Source organism: Mesocricetus auratus, unplaced genomic scaffold (genome assembly GCF_017639785.1).
Source record: "Mesocricetus auratus isolate SY011 unplaced genomic scaffold, BCM_Maur_2.0 Super-Scaffold_100008, whole genome shotgun sequence".
NCBI lineage: Eukaryota > Metazoa > Chordata > Mammalia > Rodentia > Cricetidae > Mesocricetus > Mesocricetus auratus.
In genome coordinates, this window is record NW_024429192.1 from 29,053,445 (window position 1) to 29,068,977 (window position 15,533).

Genomic DNA, 15,533 nt, shown 5'->3' on the forward strand with positions numbered 1-15,533 from the left:
ATCTTCTGAGGAAGGCATCACTACAAAAATTGCTGAAGTTGGAGACATTCTTAATTCGCCTGTTGAGATGGTGTATAACCTTGGACTTTCTAGCTGTCACGGAGAAGATTTGCTATACAGTATGCTGGAGGTCAAACCAAGATGGTCAATACAATAGCTAGGGAAATGACTACTTTTTACTCTTGACTGCCTCTGGAATTCTTCCCACTGTATTTCCTAAATATGTCACCACATATTTACATTGGCACATATTTATAAGAGCGGGAGACTAGAACTGTGTAATTTGCAACACGGGGAAGTGAGTTAAGAAACATATGAAGGAATAAAAATGTGGAAATAATTGCTAACACTGATCTGAAGTGACCACAACTTAGATAACATTTACTGAGTACTAAGTGCCAGGCATCACACTTGTAGGCAGCATCTCATTTAAATATATGATGCAAAGGAACAAGGATGGTGTCACTAACAAGAGGAAGATGGGCTGGAAATCACAGGCTTGGTTTATAAGGCAGATTTCTAAAAATGCACTTTGGATCGTAGGAAGTGCTCTCATGTGAGAGAACAGAACGGATGTCTATGTGACGGGTGTTTCCAGAAAGCTAAATCTACAGTCAGCCCCAGTAGTGGGTCTACCAAATGGACAGTGGGTATGGGGTAACTGAGAAGTCTGTCCCTCATCTGCTAACAGCGGGGACCTGTTTAAATCTTGCAAAATGCCTGCCTTCCAGGAAACAGTCACATTCCAAGGTCAGTGAAACAGATTTTGGTAAATCCTGGTAGGCTGATGAAGCCCCCGTTTACAGAGGGATCTGAACCACAAGTCTGGGAGGAAAAACAGAGCAGAACAGCAACAGCAAAGGTCAAATACCCTCTCAAGGTCACACGCAAGCAAAAGCAGTAAAGCTGTGTTACAGGACATAAACCACGGGAGTAGAAAGAAACTGAATAAACCTTGAATTCAGTACCTTACCTCCCTTCCTCCTTCCTTCGACCCCCAACTCCAGTTCTTTTTCAAGAAATGCCTACTTTGTGAAACTATGGGTAAACAGATCTCCTCCGGGGCCACATGGTAACTATTGGGACTATAAAGGCACTCCCAAGACTGTTACCTAAAAAGCCCCTGTGTACTCCGCATCTGACCCTCACTAGCCTGCCATAGAGGTTTTAAGGAGTCCATCCAAGGATGAAAAGTTAAGGGAAACAAGATCGTTTTCTTTAAGCTCTTCGCAGAAAGGTGGTTCGCGTCATTTCCAGATTCCACGAACAGATAATCTCCAAGGTATCTGTGGAGTTAAAGGGACGGGACTTTTTCCCTTCCCCTCTCTTCCCCAAGCATCAGTCCAAGGGGAGGGAGGGGATGAAAAGAGCCTGGGAGGTGGAAAAGTGGAAGAAGCTGGAAGAGTCTGGAGCTGAGGGGAGCCCCCGGGCGTGGGCCCTTGGGCGAGCTGGCGTCTGGAACCCGCCCTGGAGCTGCGCCCCAAGCTGCAGCGCGCAGTCAGCTCGCCGCCCAGGAGCAGCCTGGACGCTCCACTGTCGCTCTGGCACAATCGCGGCGGGTTGGGGACCAGAGACCCTAAGCTTCGCTAGGGTGAGTACGCGGAGCTGCCCCGGGCACCAGAGAGCGCGTGGCGGGCGGCGAGCTGCGGGCGGTGCGCGGGTGGGGAAGGTGGCAGGACCCCAGCCTGGCAAGCCCTAGGGTAGGGACTCGGGGGCAGGGGTGGTGGCGATGATGACGATTACTTCCCCCTGCTACTTTGGTGGAACGGCACAGAACTGAAGCTCTACCTTTCCCATCTGCCAGCAGCCTCTGCTTCCCTAGGGCTAACTTTGTGGAGCAAGCACCTTCCTGGGTGGAGCAGGTGGTCTCCAGTGAGTGGAGGGATCTGGTCCCAGATGCTGGGGAGAGGTGTGAGTTCCAGACGGTGACGCCAATACCCCTTTAGGTGCAGGCACAGAGAGAGCCTGTCAAGGATAGAGGCTAGGGTGTAGAGAAATCCAGCTAGAGGTCAGGAGTGTCATCGAATCCATGACTTGGACATATCTGGAGTCGAACAAACAGAAAACGATAAGATCTGTGTAGGAGTTCCGAAGGGCATAGACCAGAAATCATGGGTAGTTTTCCAACTTGACTTTCCGGGGGTGAGGATCAGTGAGGTAAGGCGCCAAGTAGACCCTCACCTAGCCTCCACAGAGTCCCCACCTGCTGTGGGGGAATGCCCAATAAAAGTTTGTTTACAGGCACCAATAGGCAAAGAAAAGGAGGGGGTGGCAGAACCTGCTTTGGGTGCTTGCATCCTAAAGGGGATGAAAGACCTGCAGCTGCATGCCAAAAGTTACAGAAGGAAATGGAGGTGATGAGGAGCGTGCAAACGCTCAGAGCCTGGCATTCCTGCTGCCTTCGGTACCGAATTTGGTTTGTTCACTGGGTAGGAACACAGCCAACATGCACTGCTTGCACTTGAGGGAAACAGTGAGATAGGAACTTAGTTTTTTCCTGCAGCTAAGTATCCCCTAAGGACCTCAGTGATTGTAATACAAGATGACGTGTGACCATTTAAGATGACCTAAGCAGGTAGCCTTTCCAGTCCTTTCTCTCGTTTTTCTGGAGTATCAAGGTAATTGTCATTTAACTGCACTACAGATGGTTAGTTCCCCAAACCAGTAATAGTAATAATAATAATAACAAATATTATTTATATTCCATTTACATATACATCTACAAACTTAGATTTGGTGATCAATAATGAAGTAATATTTACATTTTATTTGCCCTGTATGTGTGTTTATGGGGAGACAGACTGTACTTGGCTGTCTTCCACTGAAGGAATGGCAATTCAACACAGCTGAAGGAGACAGACGAAACAGTCCTTCTCTATGTCTTACAGTTACTTCTCCTCTATCTTCCCACTCTGTAAACTTAAGAGCAAATTTTAATACCATCTCTTCCTGTTTTCTCATAAGACAAAGCAGTTCTTGTCTCTGTCCATCCCATTCAAATCTGCTCAAGGTCAGTTCTGTGAGGAAAGTTGCTATTCATTGAGTTCATTCAATGGTGATCTACTCACCTTTGTGTAAAGTGTTCTTCAAAGAACTGAGATGTTTCAAGACAAATGTTGTACCTGTCTGCTATTAGTCAGGAGTTTCCAGATGTACCAAATAACTTTCTCGCTTTTACCAAATAAATTTTAGGAAATTTTCCCATGTGTCATTTATTAATATGTGTCATTTGTTCAAGCTTCATCCTCTGGGGCTTATTGCTGCATTAATGGCTGTGCTCTACTAAAATGTGTCCCAAGATCCAAGGAAAAGTGCAGTGTTTGCCCCTTGCCTCCTCAGACAGCCTCCATGCAGCACATTGAAAAGGCTCTTTCAGTTCTTTAAAATAAATAGAAACACTCGTCTGCATTTTAAAAAGTTCCTAATACTTATAAATACTATCACAGAAGTGCTGATTATAACAGCACATCTCTGTAAGGAGAGTATTTGTTTTCACTTGAATTTTGGTACAAGTAGCTTTCCATCTGCTTCCAAAATCATAACATATTCACTGAAAGGAAGAAGACATTCAAAGTTCTTCTCTCTTAAGGCTGTCCCCTTTGAGATGATTAACTACTACTGAAACAGTGTCAAGGATGCCTGAAGGACAGTTTCTGGTATATTGCTGCTAAATAGGCAATGTAAAACAAGATGGACATGATTTTTTTTTCATTCATTTTATGTGCATGAATGTCTGTTCCTAATGTGCGTGCAGTACCCACAGAAGCCAGAAGAGAGCGTTGGATCTCCAGGACTGGATTGATAGATGGTTATGAGTTGTTGTGTAGGTGTTGGGAATTGAACTTTAATTCCTCTGGAAGAGCAGCTAGTGCTCTTAACTGCTGAGCCATCTCTCCAGTCCCTGAACATACTGTTTCTAAATCCATGGCAGGATTTTCTTATTCATCATTAATTTTGCAAGTGGGAAGGATGCTTTTTGAGCAGAGAAAATGTGATGCAATGTCTGCTACCAGATCTTGTGATCCCTGAGGAGGTATCTGTAGTCATCCAACACAGACCCAGTTAGAACCTTAGTCCCTGTGCTATAACAGAAATGATCCATCCACTTGAAATCACAACAAGAAATTTTTCAGAGCTGAGAGAGGCACATAAGTAGGACTAAATGACACCTGAGTGTCTGAGAACTGAGACTGTATGAGTCTGATAACCTTCCCAGTTTCTTCATCATCTTTTCTTCTCTCTACTGTTAGTTGTGGCCTTTAAACACATAGTATAGAATTTTTCTTTGTTTCTGTGTATGTGGGAAGAAACAACGTTTCTTACAACAGGAAATGTTTTACTAAGATACCCTTACCTATGACACAAAGTTCATCTTTTGGAAGATACAATCTTCCAGGAGGTTGTCAGAAAGCAATAGAGATGTTTATCATAGTCTTTAACCTGATTACAACAGAAAGTAGTGAGATGTGTTGGGATTTTGGATGTATTTGGAGGTAAAAGAGGCAAGACTGGATGGATAGATGGTGTTGGTTATAGAAGGAGAGGAATCATAGTTCATGCCTAGATTTACAGGTGGAGCATCTGGGAGACTGCAGTTGTCACTGGGCAGCATGGGAGACCAACTGGCAAGGTTCCATGCATCTTATTAGACATCTGTACAGAGGCTTCATGGGGGTCACTGGGGCAGAGCTTGGGGGAAGAGAGCTGGAGATTAAAACGTGAGTCATCCATTCATAAATGAGATTCAAAACAATAAGATTTTATGAACAGTATCAGAAGACAACACATTTAGAGAATCAAACAATCTTGAACAGTCTAAACCATGAATACTGTAGATGGTAGGACCAAGGAGAGGAAGTTAAGGAGTGGTAATCAGAGAAGTCAGGAGAACTGCAGAAATATGTGGACCAGAAACACCAAAAGAAAAAAGGTCTGTCAGAAAGAAGAAAGCTGCCATGTTAACTATGTCCAGGCTATGGGAGCCTTCAGTGACGTGAAGACAACAAATTATTTTAAAATTTAAATGACCTTCAGGTTAGTCAGTTTCATATGACTATATCAAAATACCTGAGAAAATCAAAGTTCAGAGGTTTTAGTCCATGATAACCAGACACTGTTGCATTGGGCCTGTGATGGCACCACGCATCACTGAGGGCAGGAGCAGAGAGGGAAAGACATGAAGTAAAGACACACAGTTAATGACCAATTTCCTCTCTGCCCACCCCCTCAAGGTTGTGCCACCTCCCAATAGCCCAGAACAGACACACAAGATCAAAAACATATCACAGGGTCCTTTTTTAGTTCAAGCCTAACCTATAGAGAGCTAGAGATCAGCTAGGTACACAAGGAGACTAGCTTTGAAAAGAATCCTCACACTGTGGCACTCTTTATTTTCTTTCAATTTTTAGAATTTCACATGTGAGTACTGTATTTACATGAGCTCCATCCCTCTCTCTCCTCCGCCCACCTATAACAATATTCATATGTGCAATTTCAGTCAAAATGATAATGATGACTAAATATTGATTCATAACATTGAACAAATATTGTAAACCTAGTGGTTCCAACTCCTGGAACTTTGCTTTGGCACACAGTTATATTTAGGTAGATTAGTACATGTGCAAAGTTAAGCATGTGATTTTTAAAAAAAGGCAAATGTCTATAAATTTAAAAAACAAAATATACTATGGATATCAATTCAGTGAAAAACCTTCCAACTATTAAAATTATAAAGACAGCTCTCCATGTGTTAAAGTGAAAAGATCTTCCCAAGTTCATTCTACGTGAAAAAAAAGGTCAGGCCTTATGGTTTATCGCTGATTAACAAAGAAAAATAAGGTGCTATGTGAAAACTTGTCGAAAAATCAAGAGGCAACAGTGGGTACTTGTAGGAAGGGAAAGTTTGTGGTAGAGCATAACGAAAGATGAGGTTCTGGGAAAGGGGGTCTTTGCTTTACCCTGTTTGTTTTATTTTCAGTTCCGAGGAGTGAATATGTACAGGGGGTCTCGTGCTTGCTAGGCAACCATTCTGCCCCTGAGCAACACTTAATGCCTTTGAATTGTAGGCACATGGTTACCTATTCAAACCCCTAAATAAAATTTTGCACATATTTCTGAAGCATGTCATTTAAAATAATAAGAGGAAAGAAAAGATGTGGTGGTGAAAAATGAATACTATATATAGCACAAATCTTTGAGCAGTTTTCAAAAGGAAGATTAAAGGTAGCTGGAGGGAGCCATGGAGGTTTGGTTTCAAAATGGGAGCTGTTCATGCCAAAATTAAACTACAACAGAAAGAAAAACTGACTTCAAAAAAAACTAATGAAAAGGACAACTGGAGAGCAGATTCCTTTAGCAAGTAGTATGGGTAGCATTTCACGCATCTGGAAGAAAAAGAGCTACCATGGCTTGGAGCACTGAGAAAGGCACTTTGTAGAAACCTCCAGGCATAGACAGTGCTTTTGCCAGCATGTTACATGCCCAGGCTCACTGCTGTACAGGTCACTTGTATAAACTACTGTGGCCAAAGCTGCCTAAAATACCCACTTCTAATGTCATCCCTCCCTAAGCTGTTTCATCAAGGTTATTCTTACCCTCTGTTGGCGTTGGCACTTCCCAGTTCTGCTTAGCAGCTGGCCAGCAGCTTGTGGGCTCACTAGAGGTTTAGAAGTTTAGAAGACTTCTCGTCTTTGGTCTCCTTCATCCTCAGCAGGATGCTGCTGTACTATGAATTTAGCACTGAAAGGCCCTCAGGCATCCATCTCTCTCACCAGCCCCTGTCAGTTCATCTGCTATTCTGTTTTCCCTCCCGTAGAGCCTAAGGTCTAGATCCCCTCCCCCTGTATTTTGATTCCTACAATATCCTTGCTTCAACCTATCCCAAACTTTAACCTCTTCATTATTAAGTGACCCCATCGTGTAAGTATTATTAACATGGGATCATGCCCATGTTTAAATGGGATACTGAGCCCTTCAGCTCCAATCCTAGCCAATCCTCTTTTTGTCAGCCAACTTCAGATGGAGGAAATTAATTCACACTTGTGTCACCATCTCCCTGCTGCTAATTTCTTTCCTGCCACTGTCTGCCTTATACTCCCACTACCCCATGAACCCTGTCTGTTTGGACTGCTTAATGATATTTAAGAAAAGTAACCATTGGAGGCTCCTCACATAGGCTCAGAGATTCATCTCTTCCCTTTCAAGCCAAAATCGCACCATCTGACCCACTTCCTGCGCTTGGAGAGATGCTTCTCCATGCCTCACTGGCAAAGGTCTGTGGCCATCTTCTCCATTCAGTTCTATCTTTCTTTTTCTCTTTAGTCAGTTATCCTTAAGAATCAAAATGCAAATTTTCAAAAGAAAAACCAAAAACACCAATAAGTGTTGTTTTTCTTTCCAGGGAATAAAATCATAGATTCAGAGAGTTGCAGGTAATTTCAAATAATGAAGACTCTCTAAAGCCCATTCATAGGGTGAAAGAAAGATTTCTTGAGACCTTCTCATATACAACATTTGTATGTGTGTGTCTGTGAGAGAGAGAGAGAGAGAGAGAGAGAGACCCCAAATAAAATAAAATGATAAATATTAAGTATTCTATATATGAGGATGAGCCCTGGCTGGCTTCAGCTCACAACAGTTGTGCCCCCCCTCCTGTCTCAGCCTTCCAAATGTTGAGATTACAAGCATGGATCACCATGCCTATTTTTAATTGTATACTTTTGATGAAGATGTCTCAAGTGCTGATACAAATTGCTTTATAGTGTTCATGTCTGAGTATTTCATTAGTTCTTTTTAATTTCTCCATAAACTTAATAATCTTTTGACGTAGAAATAAAAATGAAATTCCTACTACTGATTTTAACAGAAAACTGATGCCACTGAGAGCAAAGCATAATAAGAAAGATCCTATCATATAAACATAGTACTTCCGTTAATTTCATTCATATATTTAGTATCAGTTAAACGTCTTGACATTCAACTTGATTCCATTTGTTTATCTTAAAAAAGAAAGACTAGCAGAAGATAAAAATGTATCACCAAGCTCGAAGTGCCCCAGGGTGTAGTACAAAAAGCAAGAAAATTTCAAGAGAGGGTAAGTTTCCCTCTTCCAAGTGTCCCTTAGTGCTGTGGTGGGTAGCTACCCTGGTAGCACCAACAGGACACATCTTACATTTCATTCAAGTGTGCCTTCTTCTGTGTATCTCTCACACTCATTAGGATTCAGCTGAAACAACTGGAGATAAAAATATGGGAATCCTGAAGATCCCTGAGCAGCTTATAGGTTCAGAGTTGTACTCTCCTCACTCTTGAAAGCATAGAAACCACTAGTGTCTCCTCAGAAAGACTCCCTGATTTCTTCCTTCCCACAATCCTAAATTCAAGTAAGCCAGTTTACCCCTGTGGCCCTTGAATCTGTTCTACTCTCCTGAGCATTCATTACTGAACTTAAGAACCCCTCCCCTTTTTTTCATGTTTATCTGTATGACAGCCTTGACTGTCTTGGTACTCACTTTGTAGAGCAGGCTATCCTCAAACTCACAGAGACCCTCGCCTCTGTCTCCCAACTGCTGGTGTTAAAGGTGTGCACCACCACACCCAGAAACCCTGGACTCTTTTAACACCTCTCATATTCACCTCCCTGAATTGTGCCTTGCCCCCATGGATCATTTTCCCATATTACCAAGAAATTAATTTTAGAGTTAATTATGGCCTATGCTTACAATAGTTAGCTACAGCACCTTGTCTGCCTATCAGGTATATCTCAAAGACACTGTTTCTCTGCGCTGTGGGGCCCCCTTCATCCCTCACTCAGAACTATTGCCCATCGTGCGAAGTTATTAGTGCTTGGCCGGGATTAAGATGTCCTTTTTCTCCCCTTCCGTGAGCACTTTCATCACTAGCCTCCTGTCTGTGAACCTGTCCTGCAAGCAATTTCCCAATCAGCTGACACACGGAAACTTAACATTAATTGTAACTGCTCAGCTGATAGCTCAGGCTTATTACTTGCTCACTCATACATTTAAATTAATCCATATCTCTTACCTGCCCTCTGCCACATGGCTCATGACTTGTTACCTCATTTTCTACATGATCTGCTTGCTGAGTGTCTGGCTGGAGTCTCCTGACTCCAGCCTTCCCATCATACTCTCTGCCCCCCAAATCCTGCCTATGGGCAAATCAGTTTTTTATTAAACCAACTCCAGTGATGAATCTTTACAGTTTACAAAAGGATTATTCTACAGCATGGACCTCTCATGCACTGTTATACTGTACTGTGTCTGTATTTCATTTATTGGAGTGCCTCTTCTTTTCAGTTAGGCCAGTGAGGTCCTGTATTGAGGGAATGAATCTTCTGATCTTAAGTGTCAGGAGACAGAACGAACCACTGAGCCCCTCACAAAGGAGAAACTCCTTGAGTATCTGTCAACAAACCTCATCACCAACTCTGTCACAGCCACTCTGGGGTGGGAGTGGTTTCCTAGAAACCTTCTCAATTTTTTTCTTTTTCTCTGTGCAGTGGTGACTGTCTCTGACATTTCAGTTCTCTCAAACTTGTTCATAAAATTAAGAGGAAAAAACCCAAAAGCTTCATCACACAGTCTTCTGTGCCTACCATCTCCAAGCCAGATGGCCAGTTCTTTTATATAACAAGACCGAAAGGGAAGAAAATTTCATAAACTCCCAATAACCCATTTTAGTTTTCTAACGCTTTTCTTTCATATATGTGTGTACACATATATCTAACATTGCTATATTTATTCTAATCCTTTCAAAATAAGAGTATGAGGCTAAATTTTTCATCACTATTTCATGTTTGGAAATAATTTTAAACAATAGTGAACTAAATATTTCAGTTAAATGAGTACTTACTAATATACTTCTTTTACAAGTATATAACTTTCTACTTTACCCAGAAGTCTTCCTGCAGTTAAGCTTGTTTGTTTATTGCTTTTTATCTTGTAAATAATGTATTAGTGTACTAGCACACATACTGAGAATTAATAGAATAAAAGCTTTGGGAAGTATTTTTGTAAATGGGAATTAGTATATGGACATTAAAATAGTCAAGGTTTGTGTGCCAATATTTTCTATTTCAATTTATATTTTATGTCTAACATGACCTTAAAGCATTTTATAACTATGTTTTTATCTTCTAATACTTTAATATTTGAATTATCATTAAAACTTTATAAAATATATAGTGCATGGCTCTGTTTTCTAGTTAACCTTCTAAGCAAGATTCCTAGCACTGCCTCAATAGCTCAATGACTTCAGACGAGAGTAGCTTTCTGAAGGCCTTATTCGCAAATCTAAAAGAATAATAGGGAATGAGCTAGCTGCCTCTTCTTGAGGCTTTTCGTCAATGTTCATAGAAATAAACTACAGGTTTGGAAAGTGGCCCTGTTGATGCTTTGCAGGCAGAGTCTCCATTTCACTCACTGCATCACAGCACTGATAATTCAAGCATCACTTTGTTCTTCTTTGGAGTCCAGGCAGCTGTGTTTGACAAGCCAAGGACCCTTCAGTCTTTATCACTAAAGTGGCACCTTCTCCTTCACCCTTTGTAACTAAGTCTGGGTTGTATGTGGTGGAGGGTTCCTACTTTAAATAAGAGAAGCCCAGAATTTATGTGGTCAAAGAACCATTTTCTCTGAAATTCATCTGTGACTTACTATTTCTTAGTTTCTGGTTTGGTTCAAACTGTCATCACTGATTTTATGAAATATGAGAGGAAATTAATTTTTCTTTAATAGTTGTAATCCTAGGAAGGGCCTCGAATGAAGGGTTAAAGGTTGGAAAAAATTTATCTAAAAGAAATTTGCCACGACTAAGCTCAAGTCTATGCAGATTGCTCTTCCTCCCAGTCTATTGTCATATTAAAAGTAAGTACAAACTCTCACTGAACATCACTGCTACCACGCAGCCCTGGGGATACAGAGAGAAATCTGTTAAAATTGCTGTATGCTTTTAAAAGCATGCCCTGCTGTTTTAAAATTGTAAATAAGCAATGCTGCAGAGAGTAGGGAAGTGCCTATTAAAACTAATGACACAAACAGGAATGTGATGCTTCTCTGGAAACACCTAATCTGCCGTGCTGTAGAAATATGGAAAACTCATACTGAGAGCTAAGGAAGTATGCACTTTCTAATAGTAAGTTCTTGTTAGTCTGTGGCATACAAAAGTAGTGTCAGAGCCCCTCCATAAAAAAGGGAAGTCTGTCCCTGCCTTAGATACAAAGTACCTGGATAACTGCCAGAAGAATTTAGGACTATACTGCCTGTGAAGGCATGAGTACCTTGAGAAAATCCTGTTTGGTGGGTTTCAAAGCTGCATCCAAATATACTAGTACACTTTATCATCCCAGTAGGATAGGTTTAATTATCTTCGCTTTACAGAAGAGGGGATGTGATCCCAAAGAAAGTAAATGGTTCACTTCTCAGGCAAGGGCTGACAAATGGTTAAACTTGGGGCATAATTTAACATTCCAACTTGGTCCAATCACCTTTTCTCGTTTGTTTTTAAGTTCTTTGCTTATTTATTTATTTATTTATTTATTGAGATTTGTATTATATTGTATTGGGTGTTTTATTTGCTTGTATAGCTGTGCACCAAGTGCAGACAGTACCTTCTAAGGCTAGCAGAAGGTGTCAGATCCTCTGGAATTGGATTTTCAGACAGTTGTTAGCTACCATGTGTGTACTGGAAATTGAACCTGGATTCTCTGGAAGAGCAACCAGTGCTCTTAACCACTGAGCCATCTCCCAAGACCCTCCAATGACCTTTAAACTATAGATCTGTGTTGCCCTTGAAGCTAAATTGTGTGAGATAAAATGTATTCTCTTCTTCATTCGGTATTAATATGTTTCATCAGTTCACTGACTGTTAGATGTAAGATAATGATAAGGGACTAGGGAAATGTTTCCTTCAGTAAGTTTACATTCCAATCATGAGGACCTTAGTTCAATTCCCAGAACTCAGTCTATTTTTTTAAGACAGTGTAGCTGCTGACTTAGTTTGTAATCCCAGCAGTGAGGAGGCAAAAATTGGAAAAATCCCTGAGGCTTGCTGAATAGCCATCCTAACCTACTTGGTGAGCTTCTGGCTAAAGAAACACTGCCACAAAGAGAGGGAGGGAGGGAAGAAAGGTAGAAGCAACAGAGTATGGAGGAGAGAACAGAAAAAAGAATTGCCAATTTTACTCTTAAGACCACAATTAATTGTTTTCTTTTGTTTTAGTAACCTTATATATTTCCAATATATGAATTGTGATTTTATTCTACCAACATTTGCAGAGAACATGCATATATGTTTTAAAATCTTCATAGTGCTATGAAAAAATCCTTATGGAAATTGAATACTATATTTGTTTTATTAAGTGTTTTGCTGGTGCTAAAAATTATATATTTCAATTTTTGAGACTACCATTAAGTTTTTCATTGGATTACTTTTAAGGTTGAGAGTACCTCTATCATCGTTTGAATCTCTCCAGCTTGAATTATTTAGCAATTTTAGTTTGGTTTGGGTGTTTTTGCTTATATTACTCTAGATATTTGTGTTTTCCCAAACTTTGTTACAATGTTGTCCCCTTTGTTGAACTCATTTCTTAAAGACATAGTGAAAGGACCTAAGCTTAAATTATGTCATTTAACTTTGTATTTACTTTGGTATAGTTTTATGAAAGTTTACAACTTTCCATGCCAAGATTGCCTAGATATTCATGCTCTGGTGGTGTTATTTTTTATGCAACCAACACTCATTTTTATGTATCATACCTGACTAGTTTCTACTTGGATATTTTTGTTTCTGGCAAGCCCTCATCCATCCCAAACTGGCCTCAAACTTGCTTTGTAGCTGTATTATTCTGGGTTCTCTAGAGAAACAAAACTTATAGAGTGAATCTCCATTTACTTTGTGTGTGTGTGTACATGTATACAGATTATTAGAATGGCTACAAACTGTGGCCCAGCTAGCCCAACAATGACTGTCTGTCATGGGAAAGCCCAAGCATCAAGTAGTTGTTCAGTCCATGAGGCAGAAGGTCTCAACTAGTTTTCAATATGCACCAGCATCCTGAGGAAGTAGGCCCAAGGCCAATGAAAGAACGGCCTTGCCAGCAAGAGCAAGCAGGCAGAGAGAACAAGCTTCCTTCTGTGTACTTTATACAGGCTGCTAGCAGAAGGTGTGGCCCAGATTACAGATAGATCAACCCACCCAAAGATGGGGATTCGAAGTGAGTCTTCCCACGTCATTGATTTAGTTAGGAAAACAATCCCTCACAGGTGTACCTAGCCATTTGGGTTTTAGCTACTTCCTGATGTGGTCAAGGTGACAACCAAGAATAGCCACGACAGAAGCCGGGGATGACCTGAGCCTCTACACTTGCTGTGACCACCTCCCATGTGCTGGGGTTAAAGGCACGCACCATCACAACCAGCTGCTACTTTGATTTGTTTTACAAAAAAGTCATCCCTATCTTCTTCATACCACATCTTTTAAGGCTTTTATTTCTTTCTTAGTATAAGATTTTGTCATGTACCGAGTATTTCTGTTTGAAATGCTCCTTAGCAATATTTTCGTTTTATGTTCTAAACAATATATTTATAAAATGATTCCATCAGAATTACTATAGACATATGATTCTCGACAGTAATAATCCAACTGTTTACTTTAAGACCTTTCTTTTGCTGCAGAAGCTCATTCTGCTGTTTTTTATTTTCCTTACTCTATGTGTGTGTGTTGTTTTGTTTTGTTTGAGACAGTATCTATATTGCCCAGGCTTACATTACATTCCCGGGCTCAAGTTTAAGATGATTCTCCTGATTAAACCCCCTGCTTAGTTGGGACCACAAGCATGCCTTGGTTATACTTTGTTCCAAAAGTGACTTTGAAGACACTGTTTTAAAGATTTGCTTATTTTTACTTCATGCATTTGAGTGTCTGCATGCACATATGTGTGTGTGGTACCTTCAAAGACCAGAAGAGGGCATCAGATTCCCTGGAAGGGAAGTTACAGATGGCTCTGTTTTCAGTTGATACTTGGCCTTCCTATATTTTGACAAGCAAAATTCTGAGATACTTAATCAAGATTTTCCTTGTGTTCACACATGGTTAATTTTGATAAGGTTCCATTACACATCTGAGAGACAGAGAGACAGACACTGAGTGACAACACTGAAGTTCAGCATTTGCACTCAATAGTTATCTTATTTTACATGTTTGAACTACTGTAGATGCACTATGTACATTTAAGTCACTTTCTACTGTAGGCAGAGTATTTTTGTGGCACTACTAGCTCCCAAATAACCACACAGAGACTTAGCATTATTATTAACTAGCTCTCACAACTGAAATTAATCCATATTTCTTATCTGCACTCTGCCATGTGGTGGTACTTTTGTCAGCATGGAACATTTATCGTGCTTCTCTCTACATCTGGCTGGCAACTTAGTGACTCTGTCCTTCTTCACTTCTCTCTCTTTTTGTTCTGGAGTCCTGCCTAGCCTTTTCCTGCCTAGTTATTGGCCAGTCATCTCTTTATTAACCAATGAGAATAACACATATTCAGAGTGCACAAAAAGAATGTTCCACAGCATTCTATATTGTATTCATCTGTTTTCCATTGGACCTACCCAACTTACAGCCAATTGTCTACTGTGATGCTGATAATGGGGCATTGAAAATTCATGATGCAGCTTCCTACGTAAAATTTACTTCTTATCCAGAATTCATTTGTCTAAGATTAGCTAGCTTAAAGTAATTTTTTAGCCTTCTCTCCTTTAGATTTTCTTAAAGTTTGTTGGCCTGTGTTACTTTACTTTTGAGTTTTTCATATATACAAAATAGTATTAGTATTATTTGTAGTCAATGTGGATACAAAATCTGATCATTTTCCATTGTGCTGAATTAATTCAACTTTGATGTTAATTAGCTACTGTAAGTATCAAATTCCATTTCACCTAGACCAAGCAACTTCCAATGTTTTCTTTTGGGTAGGGCAGTAATGTAATTTCTTTATTCCCTTGGGTGAGAATTCATTTTAGAAATTGCATTTGCAGTCAAATAGAATTTATATAGTTTCTGTTAGAAATTAGTACAGCTCCTTCAATTTAATTTTTTAATTTACTTTTATTTTATATGTATTGATGTTTTGCCTGTATACATGTCTGTGTGAGAGTGTCAGATTCCTGGAACTGTATTTACAGACAGGTGCTGGGAATTGAACCTGGAACCTCTGGAAGGGCAGCTAGTGCTCTTAACCCTTAAGCCATCGCTCCAGCCCCAGTCCTTCTGTTTTACTCCCTTGTGGTTTCTGAGCTCCTATACCCTATCAGGAAGTCAAAAGAACAAAAAGTTTCAAAAGTGCCTTTCTTAGCAAAATGTCTTTGTCTGTTCTCTTTTTTTCCCCAGGTTTCTCACATTTCACTCACAGGTGTAAGGACAGACCATACATTCTTTGTTATTAGTAACCTCCCTATGTTCCTGGCAGACAGCAGACCACAGAACAATTCTTCATTTTCCTTCCAGTTGATTCA

The 15,533-nt window shown here is 40.4% G+C and overlaps 1 protein-coding gene across 3 annotated transcripts in view; it reads left to right on the forward strand.

Moving 5' to 3' along the window:
- Window positions 1-1,245: 1,245 nt before the first annotated feature.
- Window positions 1,246-15,533, forward strand: part of Htr1f (5-hydroxytryptamine receptor 1F) — a 116,182-nt gene continuing 101,894 nt past the window's right edge. For 2 of the 3 annotated variants that reach the window (XM_040750599.1, XM_040750598.1), the window contains exon 1: window positions 1,247-1,591. The gene's annotated coding sequence lies outside the window, so the exon portion shown is untranslated. Of the gene's footprint in view, window positions 1,592-15,533 lie in introns of all 3 variants that reach the window. The other variant, XR_005878888.1, reaches the window with a different exon arrangement.